This window comes from Microtus oregoni, unplaced genomic scaffold (assembly GCF_018167655.1).
Source record: "Microtus oregoni isolate MIOR12 unplaced genomic scaffold, Mior012 000052F_000, whole genome shotgun sequence".
Classification (NCBI taxonomy): Eukaryota; Metazoa; Chordata; class Mammalia; order Rodentia; family Cricetidae; genus Microtus; species Microtus oregoni.
In genome coordinates, this window is record NW_024543812.1 from 5,433,865 (window position 1) to 5,454,614 (window position 20,750).

The following is a 20,750-nucleotide window of genomic DNA, read 5'->3' on the forward strand; positions in this document are numbered from 1 at the left end:
CACATGGAGTGAAATGCATGAGAGAGAACAGCAGGGCTCTAGCCTCCATCTTCAACACTGCTACTTCTTATCCCCAACCTCAGTATGAACTCTGTGTTAAACAGATAATCCAATCTGTTCTTATTGCTATGGATTATTCACTAGTAAAAGAGTGAGAAGCCAGGCAGTGGTGGCACATGCCTCTAATCCCAGCACTTGAGAGGCAGAGGTAGGCAGATCTCTGTGAGTTTGAGGCCAGCCTGGTCTACAAGAGCTAGTTCCGGGACAGGCTCCAAAGCTACAGAGCAACCCTGTCTCAAAAACAAACAAACAAAAACCAATCAATCAAACAAAAAAGCAGTGAGAAAGATCGGGGAATAGAGAATACATTTATATTTGACCTGTGTGTGTGTGTGTGTGTGCGCGCGCGCGCATGCGCGTGCACGGGTCACATGCTTGCAGAGGCCATTGGAGGTCACCTTTTCTGTTTCCTCTTCTGTCAGTTATTCCTTTGTGACAAGGTCTCTTGCTGAATCTGTAGCTAGGTTGGCAGGCGTTGATGACTCTCCCATTGCTGCCTCCCTTCCTCCAGTGCTAGGGTTACAGGCTCACACAACCCCATGCCTACCATGCCCATCTTTTAACATGGGTCCTGAGGATTTGAACTCAGGTCCTTATGCTTGCTGTGCAACCACTGAGACATTTTGTTTTTCAGACATACCATACATAAATTCTTTTTAGGAATTAAATATTGGATCCTTATAAAATCAACAGAAATAGAAAAATTCTAGGTATTAAAGACTAAAATAAGCCAGGCATGGTGGCACACACCTTAATCCCAGCACTTGAGAGGCAGAGGTAGGCAGATCTCTGTAATTTAAAGTTTTATATGGGATGAAATAATTGAAAATTATTATTAGTTTGAGGTCATGCTGGTCTACAAAGTGAGGTTCAGGAGAACTAGGGATGTTAAACAGAGAAACTCTGTCTCAAGAAACATCCCCTCCTCCAAAAAAAAAAAGCTTAAAATAAATTAATGATTCAAAATACAAACATCTTGTTGAGAACAGAGTGCAACATTAGATATCTGCTTGTCATGGCACAGCCTTGTGTTTAATCTCCAATACCAAAAACAGAAAAGAAATAGAATTTCAGAAACAGCTGATTTAACAATGCCATATGAACTGCCTCAGTAAACTGCATTGGGGATCATTCATTTCTAAAAGGCAGTTAGCCCCACCTATACACCCAGATACCACTGCCCCTGCTCCCTTCACAGTGGACTCACCAGGTAGGATCATTCGTCTCTAAAAGGCAGCTAGCCCCACCTATACACCCCAGACACCACTGCCCCTGCTCCCTTCACAGTGGACTCACCAGGTAGGATCATTCGTCTCTAAAAGGCAGCTAGCCCCACCTATACACCCCAGATACCACTGCCCCTGCTCCCTTCACAATGGACTCACCAGGTAGAACACAAAGCTCAGATAAGCCACGCTGGTCACTGCAGCCACTACATACACTGCCAAGTGCCCTAGGTCCTGGACATAAACCACTACAAAGTACATGTTGATGGAGCAGACGTTAAGGGCCAAAATTCCACCAGCGATCCTCCAGCCTCTGTGAAACAAGGGGCACATGAGTGTGCAATAGTTCAACCAAGCCACAGACAGAAAAGAAACCTATGTCTCATGTGGTAAATGGAACACAGGTTTAGAAAACTTAAGAGTGTCAAAATTAGTGATAGAGCAGACGGGGGAAGGGCTGGAGTAAACTGAACCTAGCATTTAACTATCTATTATTAACGTATGCACATGAATGATGAGTACATGTGTGGGCACACATGCTATAACATGCATGTGAAGGTCAGAAGACCACATCTGTAGACTTATTTTTCTCCTTCATTCTTCATATGAGTCCCAGGGATCAGACTCAGGTTTTCAGGCTTGTGGGGCAAGCATATTTACCCACTGACTGACCTATCATCTCTCTGGCACAAAAATTTAGCATTTAAGACCCTAGAAATCAACAACAGGTCCTGCCAGGCGGTGGTGGTGCACGCCTCTAATTCCAGCACTCAGGAGGCAGAGACAGACGGATCTTTGTGAGTTCAAGGCCAGCCTGGTCAGAACAAGTTCCAGAACAGGCTCTAAAGCTACAGAGAAATTCTGTTTCGAGAAAGCACACTCAAAAAAAAAAAAAAAAAAAAAAAGGAAAAAACACAGAGCCATTTCATTAGATATCAGAACATGGTCCAGGAATGGAGTCAAGACTAGAGTCTTGTGACCTCAATTTCTCCAAAACCATGGCACTGTTCTTTTTTTTTAAATATTTATTTATTTATTATGTATACAATATTTTGTCTGTGTGTATGCCTGAAGGCCAGAAGAGGGTGCCAGACCTCTTTACAGATGGTTGTGAGCCACCATGTGGTTGCTGGGAATTGAACTCAGGACCTTTGGAAGAGCAGGCAATGCTCTTAACCACTGAACCATCTCTCCAGCCCCGGCACTGTTCTTTTAATGTTTTGTGTCATCTCACTTGCCACCCAGGTGCAGTGGACAGGAGTGAGTTAATCGTTATTGTTTGCTGTTGTTATTCAATTAAATGTTTAAGCTCTCCTGTACAGGCCTCTATAGGAAAACAAGTTCTTGCCGCATGCTGCCAGTCCCGTGTACACAGCTTGAACTCAGAGAACTTCACATGCATGACTATCTTAGCTCTCAGAGTATGAACTGTCTGAGGCTCTGAATAAAGTTTGCTATTACATGAGACTTCAGTCCGCCTCTTTTATCAGCTCCACTCTCCCAAGTCCCATCATCTCTAGAGTGGTGACAGTTAGAGACCCTGGGACCCTAACAGGTCACATGAGGACCTGCACTGATTGGTTTTAACTGCCAACAGGACACAGCCAAGAACCACATGGGAAGGTAGTCTCAAAGGGAAATTATCTATACCAGGCTGGCTTGTGGGCACATCAGTAGGGATGATGCAGAACAACCAGCCCACTCAGGGTGGCACCATTACCCAGCCAGTGCATCCTCAACAGTATAAGAAAGAAGCAAGCTTAGGGCAAACATGCAGGCAAGGATGTGTTTATACCTTGTTCCTGACAGTGCCTGTGATAGGACTATCTGAATTCTGCCTTGACTACTTCCAGAACGATAGACAGTAATTTGGAATTGTAAACCAAATAAACATTTCCAACCCTGTGCTGCTTGTTGGTATGATATCTGTCAAAGCTACAGAAATGAAACTAGAACACACCCCACATATCCCTTCAAGGTGTGCACAGAACATATTACTGAAGTGCACAGAATTCAAATCTCAGTAGCAGAGAGTGAAGAGCTAGAACAGGAAAGTGTGAAGCAGCTCTCCTCCTTACTGTAGCTCACCCTCACCAGTATCTTCATGTCCCGAGAGGAAGCAGCTAGAAACTGCTCTGGAAACATAGTTCTTCTAGAGAAGACATTTCTGACTGTGTCCTCCTGGGGAGGGTGACAAGTGTACTCACATTCCATTGGAGAAATCATTGATCACTGGCCGCAGGCTGGTAAAGGTGAGTATGGGTATGAGAGCTAAGGGAAGCCGGAAAAACCAGGTGGAATTACGTGGGTGCATTAGTTTCATCTCTAATACTGTGATTAAACATTGATGAGAAGCAATGTGGGGAGGGTGTTGGGGGTTATCTGGCTTATACTTCCAGGTCACAGTCAATCACCAAGAGAGTCAGGGCAGGACCTGAGCAGACACTTCGGAGGAATGCTGCTTACTGGCACTAGCCTGGCTCTGGTGTGCTCTCTCCCTCCACATCAGTCTTGGTTACTGTATCACACAGACACCAACACTGCTCACAGACAGGAGTCATAAACCCTATCTCATCTGTGCCATGGTAATAGCTGCTCCTATCACCTTGCCTTTGCCAAACATTATTTTTAACCCAGCACTAATCATGATACTAAGTGCCTTTGTTTAAACACAAAAGACAACGCATTGGGGGCTGGAGAGATGGCTCCATGGTTAAGAACACTTTGTTTGTTGCTCTTGCAGAGGACCAGGGTTCAATTCCCAGCAGACACATGGCAGCTCACAACTGTCTACAACTCCAGTGCTAGGGGATCTGATGCCCTCTTCCAAACTCTGCAGGTTCCAGGCACACACAGTGCTCATATACACACAAAGGTAAAACATTGATACATGTAATAAAAACACATAATCTTAAATAAATAAATAACATATTGGATGTGACTTGTCTTGTAAACTCCACAGGAGGTAGTGGTGCCCTTAAAATTATTTAATGATTTCCCCTTGCTGCATTAATGAGCTACAGTGCTGTGGATTTTTATGTATTACTAAGTTACTTATTTATTTGTGTGTGAGAAAGACAGACAGAGACTGAGTGGGGAGAGAGAGGATAGACGGACTGACAGACAGACATGCTCATGTTGTGGGTGAATATGGAGATCAGAGGACAACTTTTGGAGACAGTTCTTTCCTTTTACTGAGTCTTCAGGGATTCAAATTTAGGACTTTACACTTGTACAACTAGTACAAGCTAGCATTTATCCACTGAGCCATCTTGGTGGCCTCAAATTTGTGTTTTATATATTAAGTAGAGCTCATTATTTCCATTTAATGAACTTCCATGCCTTTTTCTTCATCTCACTCACCCCTAGTACCCAGCCTCCAGAATGAGCTTCCCCAGCTGCCTGCTTACCTGTAAGCTCTGCAGAACATTCAGGAAGTCATTCATCCCTGTTAGATGCTCTACATCTTGGAAGACAGCAACAAAGAGAGTGGGGATAATGGCAATAGAGCGTGTCAGAATCACTGGGGCAAAATGTTACCATCTTAGGTTCAGGAATCCCTGGAAGAAAGCATAGGGGCTGGTGACCACATGTGACAGGAGAGAGAAATGCTTGGGGAAGTCAAGGAAACCTGTAAACCATGGAGTTAGACACTCAAGCGCTGTGTCATTCCCCTGTATTCAACCTTAACACACCTCCATAACAAATAGGCCAGAATAGGTTCCTGTCATGGTGGAGCGCTGTCCTGTAGCCAAGATCCCCACTGCCCAGATGTAGAGTGCCACAGGCCCAAAATAACATCTAAGCACAACACCCTGAGACAGGGAGAGAGATAGGAGCGTGTGAGTGCTTAGATGACACCCAGAACAGCGGACCTTTGCAGCACCTCCCTCTCCTCATGAAACACCAGCACATCAAGTGCTGCACTGGGCACTGTTAGGCAGTGAGACTAGGTGCTGGTGTGACCCAGAGGCTCCACCCGACTGCTGGGCATCCCTTCATCCCTCCTCCATATACTCCTTCATCTCTAACCCTAAATACTTCAGAACCCTGTACTTCCCAAAGCCTGCTCCTTGATGCACTCCCCCAGGCCTTTTATTTCCTCCAGCACCAATGTGTTTACTGAGACAGTCTGCAGGGCAATGTGCAAATGCTGGAACACTATAAATGCAAGTAAGGAAAGAGAAACTCTTAAGAGGGCTTCCTTCTTAGAGGGCAGCCTTCAGGGAGCTGAGCTAGAAGAATCCCAAACTTGAGGCCAGACTGGGCTGCACAAGTAGAACTTATCCAAAAAAAAAAAAACAAAAAAACAAAAAAAAACCAACTAGATTCAATGAAGAGCATGGTGATGCAAGCCTTTAATCACAGTACTCAGGAGGCAGAGGCAGGCAGGTGCCTAGTCTACAGAGTGAGTTTCATGCCTCCACCCAAGACTACACAATGAAGTCCTTTTGTCAAAAGCCAAAACCAAAACTGATAAGTAAAAATTAATAAAAAAAAAAAAGGGCAGCTCTGCCAGTGCAAGAAATGCAATTAGGTCAAGTCAAACCAAATTAAAATGCCCCTTGTTTTATTAAGAACGATGCTCTAGGGTGGCCGAGCGCATGGAGGGGAGACAGGACAGTAGGGAGCCCATGCAGACCCCAAGACACTGTGAGACCATGTGTTTCCCCTCTGGGAGCTCATTTAAATACCCTGTGGGAGAGGTCCTGACATGCTGGGATTTGGAGTCCAGAGCAAAGCAACTCCCAGGCCAGGGGCTGCGGGCTACCCTCCCAAATTAAGACAAACCAAAAAAAAAAAAAAAAAAAAAAAAAAAAAAGAAAAGAAAAAAAAAGAAAACAAATCAGAAGACTTCAAATGTGAGAGTGTAGAAGGAGCTGCGGGCTGCGTTCCTACCGCCTGGGTCCTGGCCGCCTGGCTAGCTTATGCCCAGAAATAACAACACACAAACTGTATTCATTTAAACACTGCCTGGTCCCATTATATCTAGCCTCTTCTTGGCTAACTCTCATATCTTGCCTAACCCATATTTAGTAATCTGTGTAGCACCAGTCTTACTGGGAAAGATTCAGCATGTCTGACCTGGTGGCTTGCTTCTTCGCGTCTGCCCTGGAGAGGAGAGGCATGGCGTCTGCCTCACTTCCTCTCCCTCCCAGCATTCTGTTCTGTTTACTCCACCCACCTATGTTCTAACCTATCAGGCCAAGCAGTGTCTTTATTAAATAACCAATGAAAGCAACAGATTGATATATGACACTCCCACAACATGAGAGGACATCAGCACCTAGAGGACCTCGGTCAAAGAACCAGGGTCAAGAGGTCCTGTAGACATAAAAGATGACCAAAACTAGATAGCAATGAGGGCAAGCAACTGTGTGATGGAACACTTGCTTAGCATCATGTACAAGGTCCTGAATTCAACCCTGGCATCTTAAAACACTCCACAATAAACAAAAAACCTTAATGAAAAAAACCAAACAAATAAAATGGATGGGAGAGAATTCAAAATGAGCTAAGGTCCATCCTGTCAGCCAAGGCCCACCCTGTCAGAGCATGCTTCCTTTCTGCTGACTCCTCCTGACCTTTCTTCAGCACAACCATCAAGACTAGCAGACACACAGGCAGCAGTTAATAAAAAGGAAACAGAAATAACAATGGCCAAACAGCTAAGATGCTACACCTCTATGTTATCAGGAGACAACTGTGAGTCCAAGGCAAGCTCTTCCAACTCACCCCTGGAATGGGTGGGAACAGGCATCCTAGCCCTACACCATAGAGTGGCTGGTGTGTAGACTGGAGGAGGGGCACCTAGACCTCAGATAAGTTTCCTTGGGTTCCAAGTCATAGCTCTTTACTGTCCCCATTCAGGCATGCAGTTTACCTGGCGTTCACCACCCACAACCCTGGCTTACTCACCACCTGCTTGTTGGTTCCCCCCCCCCCAAAAAAAATGCTTCAGCAAAGAGAGAGACGACAAAGACATTGATGATGAAGGAAACAAAGAGCGCGATGCAGGACTCAATGAAAAAAGTACTTGTTGGCTTCCCAGACTTCCCACTTATTAACCCAGTTTACCTGTCTAGACTAGAGAGATAAAGGCAGCAGTCATTTTTCCATTAGTTGCAGAAAGTTTATTTGTAACAACTCAGAACTTTGGAGTCAGCTGAAAGATTAAGAGGGCAAACAACTGGCTAGATGAAACAGATCTTAGCTCACTAAGCTACAAAGAACTCCACACCTTTGACAACAGTGCACAGCCCCCAAATGGGGCAGCCAGCACCCAGGCTGAGCTCCCAGAGACTATCTCAGTTCTAAGTGTAGTTGACTAGTTGTCAAGTGTCTGACCTATCTCAGGCAAGCAAAGCCCGACTTACTGGGAAAGCCCTCCTTATCTCTGGACCTCAAAACTTCCAGACCTTTTATGAAGAACACTAGCCCAAAATTTGAGGATCACTTTTCCTGGTCAATTTGGTGATAAACACAGACCCTCCAGCCTTAGGAATACTGCGCTCCTGTGGAGCACAGCTCCTACAGAGCTCTAGCAGTCAGAAATTAAGCTAGAGTCCTTTGTACTTAAAGGATATGGAAGGGCATTGCTCACCTTGAGTAAGGCGGAATGCAGGTACATGTTGTGTAACATGATGACAGCCCCCCCCCCCCCCCGATGCCCACAGCCTGCTCAATCTGTGAAGTGCTACAGCCTGAACAGGATGGCACGGACATTCCTCTGAGCACTTGGCTCTGGCTGGGCTTCACTGTAATATACTACACAGCAACTCAACACCTATTAGCCTTTACAGCAACATGGAATGGGAAGAACATCTCTAGGGACATTGGCATCCTTCACTCCTTTACCCTCTGTAATAACTGCCTGGAATAGGAATATGGAATCATGAACATGAACATGCTTAGTATGCATAAGGCCCCGAGTTTAAGCACAGCATCATCAATGAATAGCGACAAAGGTCTGCTGTCATTGGAATGGAAACTGCCACAGGCTCATGATTGACTCAAACCCCATTGTGCTTGTACAATTTGGGGATTTGGTAGAAACTTTGGCAGGTGGAACCTCCCTGGAAGAAGTACATGAATGGGGGCAATCCTCCTGGACCTAGCAATGTCCTGAACCTTCGTGCTTCTGTCTGCAATGAGATAGAACCTCCAACAGCACATCTCCTGCCGTCAGAGTATTCTGCCCAAGAAACTGCAGGCAGCCCGAGCCTTCTGAAGCCCCAGTTAAGTAGACCCTTCACAATCTGTTACTTTCATCAAGTATTTTGGTTACAGCTACCAAAGATAACTAATACTGGGGCTTGCTGCCAGGGGCCAGAGGACTCAGGACTATATATTCTGAATATCTTACATTACAATTAAAATGTACAATGCAGATATGTAGAGAAACAGTGTTCTGAGAAACAAAACCGACTAAAGTTCTTGCTGGTAACTGCTGATACATATCCAAGAACAGTTCAGTTCTTCAACCCACAGTCTATACTCTGCTGTTCACCTGCTCATCTAAGAACCTCCTCTGCTTGCCACCTGTGTGTTGGGAGGGGATCATTCCTTATCATTGCCCACCCAAACTTCCTCCTGGCTTAGGATTTCTCTTGCAAGCCTTGGGACAACTTGAAACATCTGCTCACAGACTAGATATGATATTTTTTAATGTTTAGGAAGGCCTGTAAGCAGAAATCAGTTTATAACAGAACATAAAAAAGTGAACATAGTGGTATTGATCCCTAGCGATGGGCAAGCAACAAGCCAGGAAAATAATCAGCCACCTATTACTCATCAAAAGTTTTTTTTGTCTCGATCTACAGTCCTGCCTGGTCTGGAACTCTCTAGGTATATCAAGTTGGCCTCAAACATACAAAGACCAGTCTGCCTTTGTTTAGTTGCTAGCGATATAGGCATGAACTACCACACATGTTCACCACTACCATCAGCTGGTCTAATACAGGAAATAGTCAATTGGTTAAATAATTTCAGTCTTGATGAGCACAAACAGAATTGCTTTGAGTTAGCAGTCAACATAAGCCTCTGTCTATTCCACCCTAAAACTGTCCTGCTGTCAGGGTAGCTAATTTGGGATGAAAAATTGAAATAACTGGAGAGAAGAGGGAACAGGAGGGATGAGAGAAGAGGGAAGAGGAAGAAGTAGGGAAGATGAAGGAGGAAAGAGGAAGGGGGAGAACTAGAAAGGATTAGTGAAGAGGAAGGAGAAGGTCTGAAGAGGGATGTGGAAAAGATTGGTGGGAAAAAGAGGAAATAGGAGGGAAGAGAGAAGTGGAGGGAGGAAGGAAGTATAGAAAGGGCGATAAGTGGAAGGATGCAAGAGGAAAGAGGAGGGGGGAGGAAAAGGAAGGGAAGACTAGGAAAGAGGGAATTTGAGAAATGGTAAGAGATGTGGTGGAAGAAGTAGAAGATAATGAAGTGGGAAGATGAGGGACTAGGGAGGAGGAAAGTATAGGGAAGAGGGAAGACAAAGGAGATATGGGGAGGAAATAACAGATAAAATAAGAAATAAGATGGAATAAGTGTGAGAAGGGTGGAAGGAAGAAGTAGTAGGGCAGAGAAAAGCAGAAGAGGTAGTAGCAATGATGAGAAGGGAGGACAGTAGAAGGGGAGGGTACACCAATATTAGAGAAGGAAGAAGGAAGGAGGGAAGAAGACAAAGGAGAGTCATGGAGGATATAGAAGTGAGGGAAAAGAAGTGAGGAGGGGTAAAGGAGAAGGAAATATGAGGGAAGAAAAGAAAGGATGGAAATGATGTAAGGGGGATGAAGGAAGACAGAGGAGGGATGAGGATGGGGAAGGGGTTAGGAATAGAAGGAAAGTGGAAGGAAAGGGAGGAGAGGAACAAGATGAGAGGGAAGAAGTGAGAGGAGGGAGTAAGAAGAGAGAAGAGGCATGCAGAAGAGGAAGAGAAGGAAGGATCCAGGTGGGAAAAGAAAGGGGTAGAAGAGAGGAAGAAAGACAGGAAAAGAAGAGAAGAACAAGAAGGGAAGATGAAGGAAGATGGAAGAAGAGGGAGCAGATTAAGTGGGGGTAGGTGGGTAAAAAGCACAGGGGGAAAGAAAAGAGAGGAAAGTGTAAGGAGGAGGGAAGTGAGGATAAGAGGTTGGAGAAGGGAAGAGAAGGGATGTAGGATAATTGAAGAGGATAGAAGAGATTGGTGGAAATAGAAATGAGGGAAATGGAAGGAAAAAAGGAAAGAGATAGGAGGGAAAAGAAGAGATAGAAAGGGAAAGCTAAGCAAATAGGAAGGAGGAAAGAGTATGGACCAGGGAGGAGGAGGAGAAAGAAGAGTAGCAGATGGAGGGGAATAATAGGGAGTATGAGTAAAGAGAATGCACAGGCTTTGTTTGTGAGCTACCTTCCTAGCAAGGAGATCTGATCTCGGTGTCCAAAAAGACATCAGTGGGGTGAGTGACTTCCCAACCCGTGGCAGCAGCCCGGGACATGGAACATAGACATTCTTCATCCCCCTATACGTCCTGGTCTTCCTGCAGGGGCTATAATCCCCAGCTACTGTCTCTCTCTTCCTACCCCACCCAGCCTGCACCCAGAAAACCCCCATTCTGCCTCCCTCCCATCTTTGGGCTCATAACATCACCCAGCTCAGCCTGTTTGGGCACTGGGACCTAGTCGTGAGTGCAAATGGGAGGGGAGGAGTCCTTTTGTATCAATAGCCTGCCTGTAGCAAACAAGGTAGGCCTTTTGTTTGTGAGCTACTTGCCCAGCAAAGAGACCAGATCTTGGCACCAGAAGCTCCATCAGTGGGCAAGGAGATCTGATCCTGTAAAAGAAAATCGATAGGTGAGCATTTGGAAGAAGAGATGGGCAGGCGCGAATGCAAGAATTCACCCAACAATCTGAAAAATAACATGAAACCACCAGAACCCAGTGAACTTACAGTAGGAGGACATGAACACCTTAATCAAGAAGTAGAAAAAATTGACTTTATGAAAGTGATAGAGGCCCTTAAACAGGAGGAGAAAAACTCCCTTAAAGAAATGGATGAGAAGAATAACAAAAAGTTTGAAGAATTGAGTAAATCTGTGAATGATAACCTAGGAAACCAAGGAAAAACAATCAAACAGATAATAGAAACAGTTCAAGACTTGAAAACTTGAATGGAAGCAAGGAAGAAAACACAAACTGAGGGCCAGCTGGATATGGAAAATCTAGGTAAACGAATAGAGACTACAGAAACAAGCATAACCAACAGAATACAAGAGATAAAAGAAAGAATCTCAGATTCTGAAGATACCAAAGAGAAAATAAACGCACTGATCAAAGAAAACAGAAAATCCAACAAACTCTCATCACAAAACATTCAGGAAATCTGGGACACAATGAAACGACCCAAACTAGGAATAATAGGGGTAGAAGAAGGAGAAGAAGTACAGCTCAATGGTCTAGAAAATATATTTAATAAAATTATAGAAGAAAACTTTCCCAACCTAAAGAAAGATATACGTATGAAGGTTCAAGAAGCATACAGAACACTGAATAGACTGGATCAAAAAAAATCCTCTCACCATATAATAATCAAAACACAAAACATACAGAATAAAGAAAGAATATTAAGATCTGCAAAGGAAAAAGGTCAAGTTACTTATAAACGTAAACCTATCAGAATTACACCAGACTTCTCTATGGGAACCATGCAAGCCATAAGGTCTTGGATAGATGTGCTGTAGAAACAAAGAGACCATGGATGCAAGCCCAGACTACTATAACCAGCCAAGCTTTTGTTTACTATAATGGAGAAAACAAAATTTTCCAGGATAAAAACAAATTTAAACAATACGTAGCCACAATCCCAGCCTTACAGATAGTAATAGAAAGAAAACCACAACCCAAGGAGTCCAACAACACCCACAATAACTCAGACATCTGACATCCCTCCTCCAGCACAACTCAAACACACAATCACTACCACCAACAAAAAATATATAATAACCGGAGTTAACAACCACTTAATATCAATGGTCTCAAATCACCTATAAAAAGGCGCAGGTTGAGAGAATGGATAAAAAAAAAAACAGGATCCAACATTCTGCTGTTTACAAAAAACACACCTCAACCACAAAGACAGACATCTACTCAGAGTAAAGGGTTGGTAAAAGGTTTTTCAATAAAACAGACCTAAGAAACAAGTGGATGTGGCTATACTAATATCTAACAAAATTGACTTCAAACTAAAATCAATCAGAAGAGATGGAGAAGGACACTTTATACTCATAACAGGAACAATTCATCAGGATGAAGTCTCAATCATGAATATCTATGCCCTTAATATAAAAAAACCCACATATGTAAGAGAAATATTACTAGAACTCAAAGCACACATCAAACCCCACACACTAATAGTAGGAGATTTCAACACTCATCTCTCACCAATGGACAGGTCATCCAGACAAAAACTTAACAGAAATAAGAGAACTAACAGAGGTAATCAATCAAAAGACTTAACAGACATCTATAGAACATTCCACTCAAATAGGACAAAATATATCTTCTTCTCAGCATCTCATGGAACCTTCTCAAAAATTGATCACATACTTGGTAACAAGGGCTAACATTCACAGATACAAAACATTTTAGTAACCACCCGTATCTTCTCAGATCACCATGGAATAAAGTTAGAATTTAACAACAATTCTACCCTCACAAAACCTACAAACTCATGGAAACTGAACAGTCAATAACTGAATCACCCCTGGGTCTAGGAAGAAATAAAGAAAGAAATTAAAGTCTTCCTTGAATTCAACGAAAATAAAAACACAACATACCCAAACCAGTGCCAAGAGGAAGGTTCATAGCACTAAGTGTCCACATTAAAAAAAAAATGGAGAAAGCTCACATTAGAGACTTAACAGCACAGCTGAAAGCTCTAGAAAAAAAAAAGCAGACTCACACAGGAGGAGTAGAAGACTGGAAATAATCAACATGAGGGCTGAAATCAACAAAATAGAAACACAGAAAACAATCCGAAGAATCAATGAAACAAAGAGCTGGTTCTTTGAGAAAATCAACAAGATTGACAAACTCCTATCCAAAATAATCAAAAGGCAGAGAGAACACACAAATTAACAAGATCAGAATGAAAAGGGGGACATAACAACAGACACTGAGGAAATTCAGAGAATCATTAGGTCTTACTACAAAGACCTGTATGCTACAAAGTTGGAAAATGTAAAAGAAATGGGCATTTTTTAGATAAATTAAATGATCTAAAAATAATAATAAAAGAAAATTAAATCAAGACCAGGAAACAATTTAAATAGACCTACAAGTCACAAGGAAATAGAAGCTATCATAAAAAAACATTCCAAAAAAAAAAAAAAAAACTCAGGACCAGATGGTTTTAATGCAGAATTTTACCAGATCTTCCAAGAAGAGCTAATACCTATACTCCTTAATGTGTTTCACATAATAGAAGCAGAAGAGAGAAGAGTCATTGACAAACTCTTTGTATGAAGCTACAGTTACCCTGATATCAAAACCACACAAAGACCCAACCAAGAAAGAGAATTACAGACCAATCTCGCTTATGAACATCGTTGCAAAAATTCTCAATAAAATACTGGCAAACCGAATCCAAGAACACATCAAAAAATTTATCCATTATGATCAAGTAGGCTTCATCCCAGAAATGGAGGGCTGGTTCAACATACGAAAATCTGCCAATGTAATCCATCATATAAATAAACTGAAAGAAAAAAAACATATGATCATTTCATTAGATGCTAAAAAAGCATTCGACAAAATTCAACACCCCTTTATGATAATGGTCTTGGAGAGATTATGGATACAAGGATCATTCCTAAATATAATAAAAACAATATACAGAAATCCAACAGATAACATCAAATTAAATGGAGAGAAACTTAAAGCCATTCCGCTAAAATCAGGAACAAAACAAGGCTGTCCACTCTCTCCATACCTCTTCAACATAGTGCTGGAAGTTGTAGCAATAGCAATAAGACAGCACAAGGAGATCAAGAGTATTCAAATTGGAAAGGAAGAAGTCAAACTTTCATTATTTGCAGATGATAGGATAGTGTATATAAATGACCACAAAAACTCTACCAAAAAACTCCTACAGCTGATAAATACCTTCAGTGATGTGACAGGACACAAGATCAACTAAAAAATATCAGTATTTCTCCTATACACAAAGGATAAAGTAGCAGACAGGGAAATCAGAGAAACTTCAACTTTCACAATAGCCACATATAGCATAAGGTATTTTGGGGAAACACTAACCAAGGAAGTGAAAGATCTATTTGACAAGAACTTTAAGGCTTTGAAGAAAGAAATTGAAGAGGACACCAGAAAATGGAAGGATTTCCCATGCTCTTGGATTGGTAGGATCAATATAGTAAAAATGACAATTCTACCAAAGACAATCTATAAATTCAATGCAATCCCCATCAAAATCCCAACAAAATTCTCCACAGACCTTGAGAGAACAATAATCAACTTTACATTGAAAAATAAAAAACCCAGGATAGTCAAAACAATCCTATACAATAAAGGAACTTCTGGAGGCATTACCATCCCTGACTGCAAACTCTATTACAGAGCTACAGTAATAAAAACATCTTGGTATTGTCATCAAAACAGAGATGTTGACCAATGGAATTGAATCGAGGACCCAGATATTAACCCACAAACCTTTGAATATCTGATTTTTGACAAAGGAGCTAAAATTACACAATGGAAGAAAGAAAGCATCTTCAACGAATGGTGTTGACATAACTGGGTGTCAACTTGTAGAAGAATGAAAATAGATCCATATCTATCACCATGCACAAAACTCAAGTTCAAATGGATTAAAGACCTCAATATAAATCTGACTACACTGAACCTGATCAATGAGAAAATGGGAAGTAGCCTGCAACACATGGGCACAGGAGACCACTTCCTTTGTATAACCCCAGTATCACAGACAATAAGAACAACGAAGAATAAATGGGACCTCCTGAAACTGAGAAGCTTCTGTAAAGCAAAGGAAACTGTCATTAAGACAAAAAGGCAACCTACTGAATTGGAGAAGATATTTACCAACCCCATATCAGACAAAGGACTAATCTCCAAAATATATAAAGAACTCAAGAAAATAGACACGAAAATTCTAAATAACCCAATTAAAAAATGAGACACTGAACTGAACAGAGAATTCTCAACAGAAGAAGTTCAAATGGCCAAAATATATTTAAGGCCATGTTCAACTTCCTTAGTGATCAGGAAAAGGCAAATCAAAACAACTTTGAGATACCATCTTACACCTGTCAGAATGGCTAAAATCAAAAATACCAATGATAACACATGCTAGAGAGGATGTGGAGTAAGGGGAACACTCATCCATTGTTTGTAGAAATACAAACTTGTGCAATCACTTTGCAAATCAGTGTGGCAGTTTCTCAGAAAATTGGGAGTCAACCTACCTCAAGATCCAGCAATACCGCTCTTGGGAATGTACCCAAGAGATTCCCAGTCATACTACAAAAGCATTTCAACTCTGTTCATAGCAGCATTATTTGTAATAGCCAGTACGTGGAAACAACCTAGATGCCCTTCAATGGAAGAATGGATAAAGAAAGTGTGAACAATATACACATTAGAGTACTACTCAGCGGTAAAAAACAATGACATTTTAAATTTTGCGTGCAAATGGATGGATATAAAAAACCCTATCCTGAGTGAGATAACCCAGACCCAAAAATATGAATATGGTATATACTCACTCATTAGTGGACTCTAGCCATAAACAAAGGACATTGATCCTAGAGAAGCTAAATAATAAGGTGAACCCAAAGAAAAACATATAGAGATCCTCTTGGAAATTGGAAGCAGAGAAAATAGCCAGGCAAAAGTTGGGAGCAGGGGGTGCCGGTGGGGTGAGGGGTAGGGGAGAGGGAGAAAGAGAAGGGAGAAGGGGAGGATTGGGGAGAGCTTGGGGGAGTGGGATGGTTGAAATGAAGGAAGGGCAGATATGGGAGCAGCAAAGAAGATATCGTAATTAAGGGAGCCATTTTAGGGTTGGCAAGAGACTTGGCTCTAGAGGGGTTCCCAGGTGTCCATGGGGATGTCCCCAGCAAGGTCCTTGGGCAGTAGAGGAAAGGGTGCCTGAACTGACCTTGTCCCATAATCACACTGATGAATATCTTGAATATCATCATAGAACCTTTTTCTGGTAATGGATGGAGATAAAGACAGCCACTGAGCTCTCAAGGTCCAGTTGAAGAGCTGAAGGAGGAAGAATATGAGCAAGGAAGTCAGGACCACGAGGGGTGCATCCACCCACTGAGACGGTGTGACTGATCTAATGAGAGCTCACCAGTGCCAGCTGGACTGGGACTGAATGAGCATGTGATCAAACTGGACTCTCTGAATGTGGCTGACAATGGGGACTGACTGAGAAGCCAATGATAATGGCACTAGGTTTTGATCCTACTGCATGTACTGGCTTTTTGGGAGCCTAGTCTGTTTGGATGCACACCTTCCTAGACCTGAATGTAGAGGGGAGGGCCTTGGACTTCCCATAGGGCAGGGTACCCTGCCCTCTCTTAGGACTGGAGGGTGAGGGGGGAGGGGAGAGGGATGGGTAGAGAAATGAAAGGAGGAGAGGAAGTAGAAATTTTGAATGGTATTATTTATAAAGCAATAAAAATTTTTAAAAAATTAAAAAATACTACAACCAAACCAAATTAAAAGAAAAGTTGTGCAATACTGTAATTAAAGGCAGGTACTGCCTGGTTTCTATGGCAACTAGTGTGGCTACTGGGATTAAAGGTGTGTTTTACTACTGCCTGGTCTGTAAAGCTGACTAGTGGGGCTGTTTTAATCTCCGATCTCAGTTTTATTCTCTGAATTTCAGGAAAGCTTTATTTATTAAAATACAAATGAAATGCCACTACAGACCAGACTAGGTTCAAAGTCACAGAGGTCTGTCTGTCTCTGCCTCCCAAGCACTGGGATTAATGGTGTGTGCTACTCCACCTGGTTCTCCTGTTTATGTCTGTGCAGCACACCTAGGCCTGTTGGTCATGGAGTTTAGAGTTCTGGGGATGGTTATGTACTGCCACATGGGTGCCTAGAACCGAAGAAGGGTCCTTTGCAAGTGCAAATGTTGTCAACTTCTGAGCCAGCTCTCCAGTTTGATTATTAATTTAAAAACAATCACTTGTGCATGATGTAAGTGCAGGGGAGCATGTGTATGCATCAGGAGGATGTGTGGGAACTGGTTCTTGGGTCAAGTACTTCTGCCCACTGAATCGTTTGCAAGCCTGATGTTCAGTTTTAGTCCAAAACATGAATTGCACTGCTTTATTTTTAGTGCTGTGAATCACACCCTAGGCCTTGTGCATGCTGGGCAAGTGAGGCTGGCTTCAAATTCTCAATCTTCTGCCTTGACAGTGCTGGGCTTATAGACTAAAGCCACCATCTTGGCTCATTTGGTGATGACAATTGAACCTTGAGCACTGTACCTACTAGGCAAGCATAGCTGAGCTTCATTTTCAGCCTCCCCCCACCAAGACTGGGTTTTCTAACAGCCTTGGCTCTCCTGGAACTCACTTTGTAGACCAGGTTGTGATTAAAGGTGTAAGTCACCACCATCTGGCTTTATTCTCAACCTTTTGTGTGTTTTCCAGACAGGACCTTGCTATTATTGAACCCATGGAACTCACGTCTCAGCCTGAATACTGGGATTACTGCCTTACCAATGAATATATGTAGTGACTATACACTGAACTCAAGCAGCTGCCTCCCTGTAGGGAAATCGGGAGTGGACAGGAATTGTGGGAGGCTCCTCTGTGTACATTCTCCCTTCAGATCTCAAGACAACTAAGTTATTTGTCCTGGATGTTGTACAAAAGTTTGCTGTTTTATGACATTTCCATGTGTGTTCCTGTGTGTACATGCATGCCACTGCCCGGTGGCTCAGCTGTATTTTAACCATATGGTGGGTTATATATAGTTCATTCCCAGTGAATCAGTGAGCTCATTTGTAAGTCTCTGTACTAAACAGCCTATCACCCAGAGTTCAGTATTACTGTATCCTTTGAAATAGCATTGTTTAGTGACAGGATAGATGGTTCTATGATTAAGAGCACTGACTGCTCTTCCAGAAGACCCAGATTCAATTTCAAGCACCCACATGGTAGAATTAAGAGAGGCAGGCAGATCTCTGTGAGTTCAAGGCCAGCCTGGTCCACAAGAGCTAGTTTCCATGATAGAGCAACCTTGTCTCGAGAGAGAGAGAGAGAGAGAGAGAGAGAGAGAGAGAGAGAGAGAGAGAGAGAGAGAGAGAGAGAGAGAGAGGAGTTTGCCTTTGTCTTTAGCCATCCCTACTTTAGCCAAGTTACAGCATTATATATGAAGTGAGTCTCTTATTAATCTGTTCTAATCATCTTTGCCTTTTAAAATAAATGATTTGAAGACAATTCAACCACCTTGTAGTTAGTTCATTCGCAGTGTGACTTCAGTTTTTAGTCTATCCTCAGGGGTGTGCAGCCGTTACTACACTTCAACATTAGGGTGTATGCTCCCTTCTCAATGCCACACACCCTTGTGCTGTCCCCAGTGCTAAGTAGCCTTATCTCATGGGTTCCAGAGACCCTTCCTGACTCTTTTCACTATTCTCCAAAATTGATGGATTTTTTCTTTTCACCCCATTATTCTATTGAACACATGAGTTCTACTTCTGTTACATTTCTCTGAGTCTGCCCAGAGTTTCTATCTCCATTTTGTTTTTCTGGAGGACTAACTCTTTACTTGCTAGAACATTTTTGTTAACAATTCTTCAAAGTTTCTACCACATAATTCCATCATCTCTATCTAGGTATTAGAATCTGCTGACAGCCCTGCCCCGCAAACCCATGAAGGGACTTTTTCAGGTTATTGCTAAGTGATTTTAACATTTTCAGTATTCTTTTATCAACTTCTGAGTCTTGTTTAAATCCTTAAAGAGAATTTCTTACTATTTTAGGTTATTATCAATCTAGTTATATCTAAGGTACAAGTTCTGATCAGCCATCTGTCTACTGTGGTTCCAGTATCAATTTAATTCTCAGAGCTTCTGCAGTACTGATTGGATCTATTCCTAGGACAGCAGGCTACAATCTGAGCCACAGCTTCTCCTGTACATTCTTCAGTTCTCAGAAGTCCACATGTGCTTATGAAGCCATTTCTAGCTTTCATTTGCTAAAATGGTAATAGGTGTTGAATGTCATAAAGAGTTTTTCTGCCAAATATTTTTTCTGTGGATTCTTTGTTATTTACTGATTTGTGTGTGTGTGTGTGTGTGTGTGTGTGTGTGTGTGTGTGTGTGAGTGTGTATGTGTGTGAGTGCAAGGTTGGATGACAACCGTCACAAGTTCCTTTTCTGATATTTCAGGTAGTTCACCTCCATGTATATTTTAGTTGTATTCAGTTGTATTCATCTTTGAGTAATCTACAGACACCCAGAAGTTTTACCTTGGGAAGCTTCTCAGATTCTAGCTTCCTTCAGGGCTCACCTTAGTGAACAAAACCCAGTCGAGTCGCTTCCTACCACACATAAGGCAATCAAGTACTCTGGTCTTCATGCTTGCATCTATCCTCCATCTGGTTTCACTCCCACCTCTCTTTTTTTTTTAAGACATAGTTTCTCTGTTTAACAGTCCTGGTTGTCCTGGACCTCTCTCTGGAGACCAGGCTGGCCTCAAACTCACAGAGATTTGCCTGCCTCTGTCTTCCTAGTGCTGGGATTAAAGGTGTTTCTCTGTAGCTTTGGAGCCTGTCCTGTAACTAGCTCTTGTAGATCAGGGTGGCCTTGAACTCACAGAGATCTGCCTGCTTCTGCCCCCACTGGGCTTAAAGGTGTGTGCCACATCTGCCCGACTATAACTGGCTCTTTAAACTTTAGTTTTAGTTTTGTTTTTTTTGAGACAGGAGCCCAGGCTAGACTTAAGCTCCTGACAATTGGCCTACTTTCCCTGTCTCTAAAACTGTATATCTGAAGCACCATGCCTTACTGAGATAACCAGCTTTATTAATCCCTTAAATTAATTTCTTTAAACTTAATTTCCTTAAATAGAAAAAGATTGATTTGGCTCAGTTTTACTGGTTTTGACTCATGATTGGCTCCATTGTTTTGGAGCCTGTCACGGTTAGAAGCACGTGGTAGATAAGAACTTGATAGTGCATAGGCAGCAAAGGCAGATGGGTCCCAGCACCCTATTCGAGCACAAATTCATCATCAAACTTTTAACACATGATACTACAGAGGACACCTCCCCAAAACAAAGTGTCAAATTGGGTGGTAGGAAAAATTGTTAAGAATGTAAAAAAAAACAAAATAAATAAATAGATAGATAGATAGATAGATAGATAGATAGATAGATAGATAAAATAAAAATAAAAAGCCAGTTATAGCTGGGTAGTGGTGGTACTTTCCTTTAA

The 20,750-nt window shown here is 42.2% G+C and overlaps 1 pseudogene; it reads right to left on the reverse strand.

Annotated features, from left to right (window-relative positions):
* Nucleotides 1–7,917, reverse strand: part of LOC121437329 — a 32,274-nt pseudogene extending 24,357 nt beyond the window's left edge.
* Nucleotides 7,918–20,750: the final 12,833 nt, after the last annotated feature.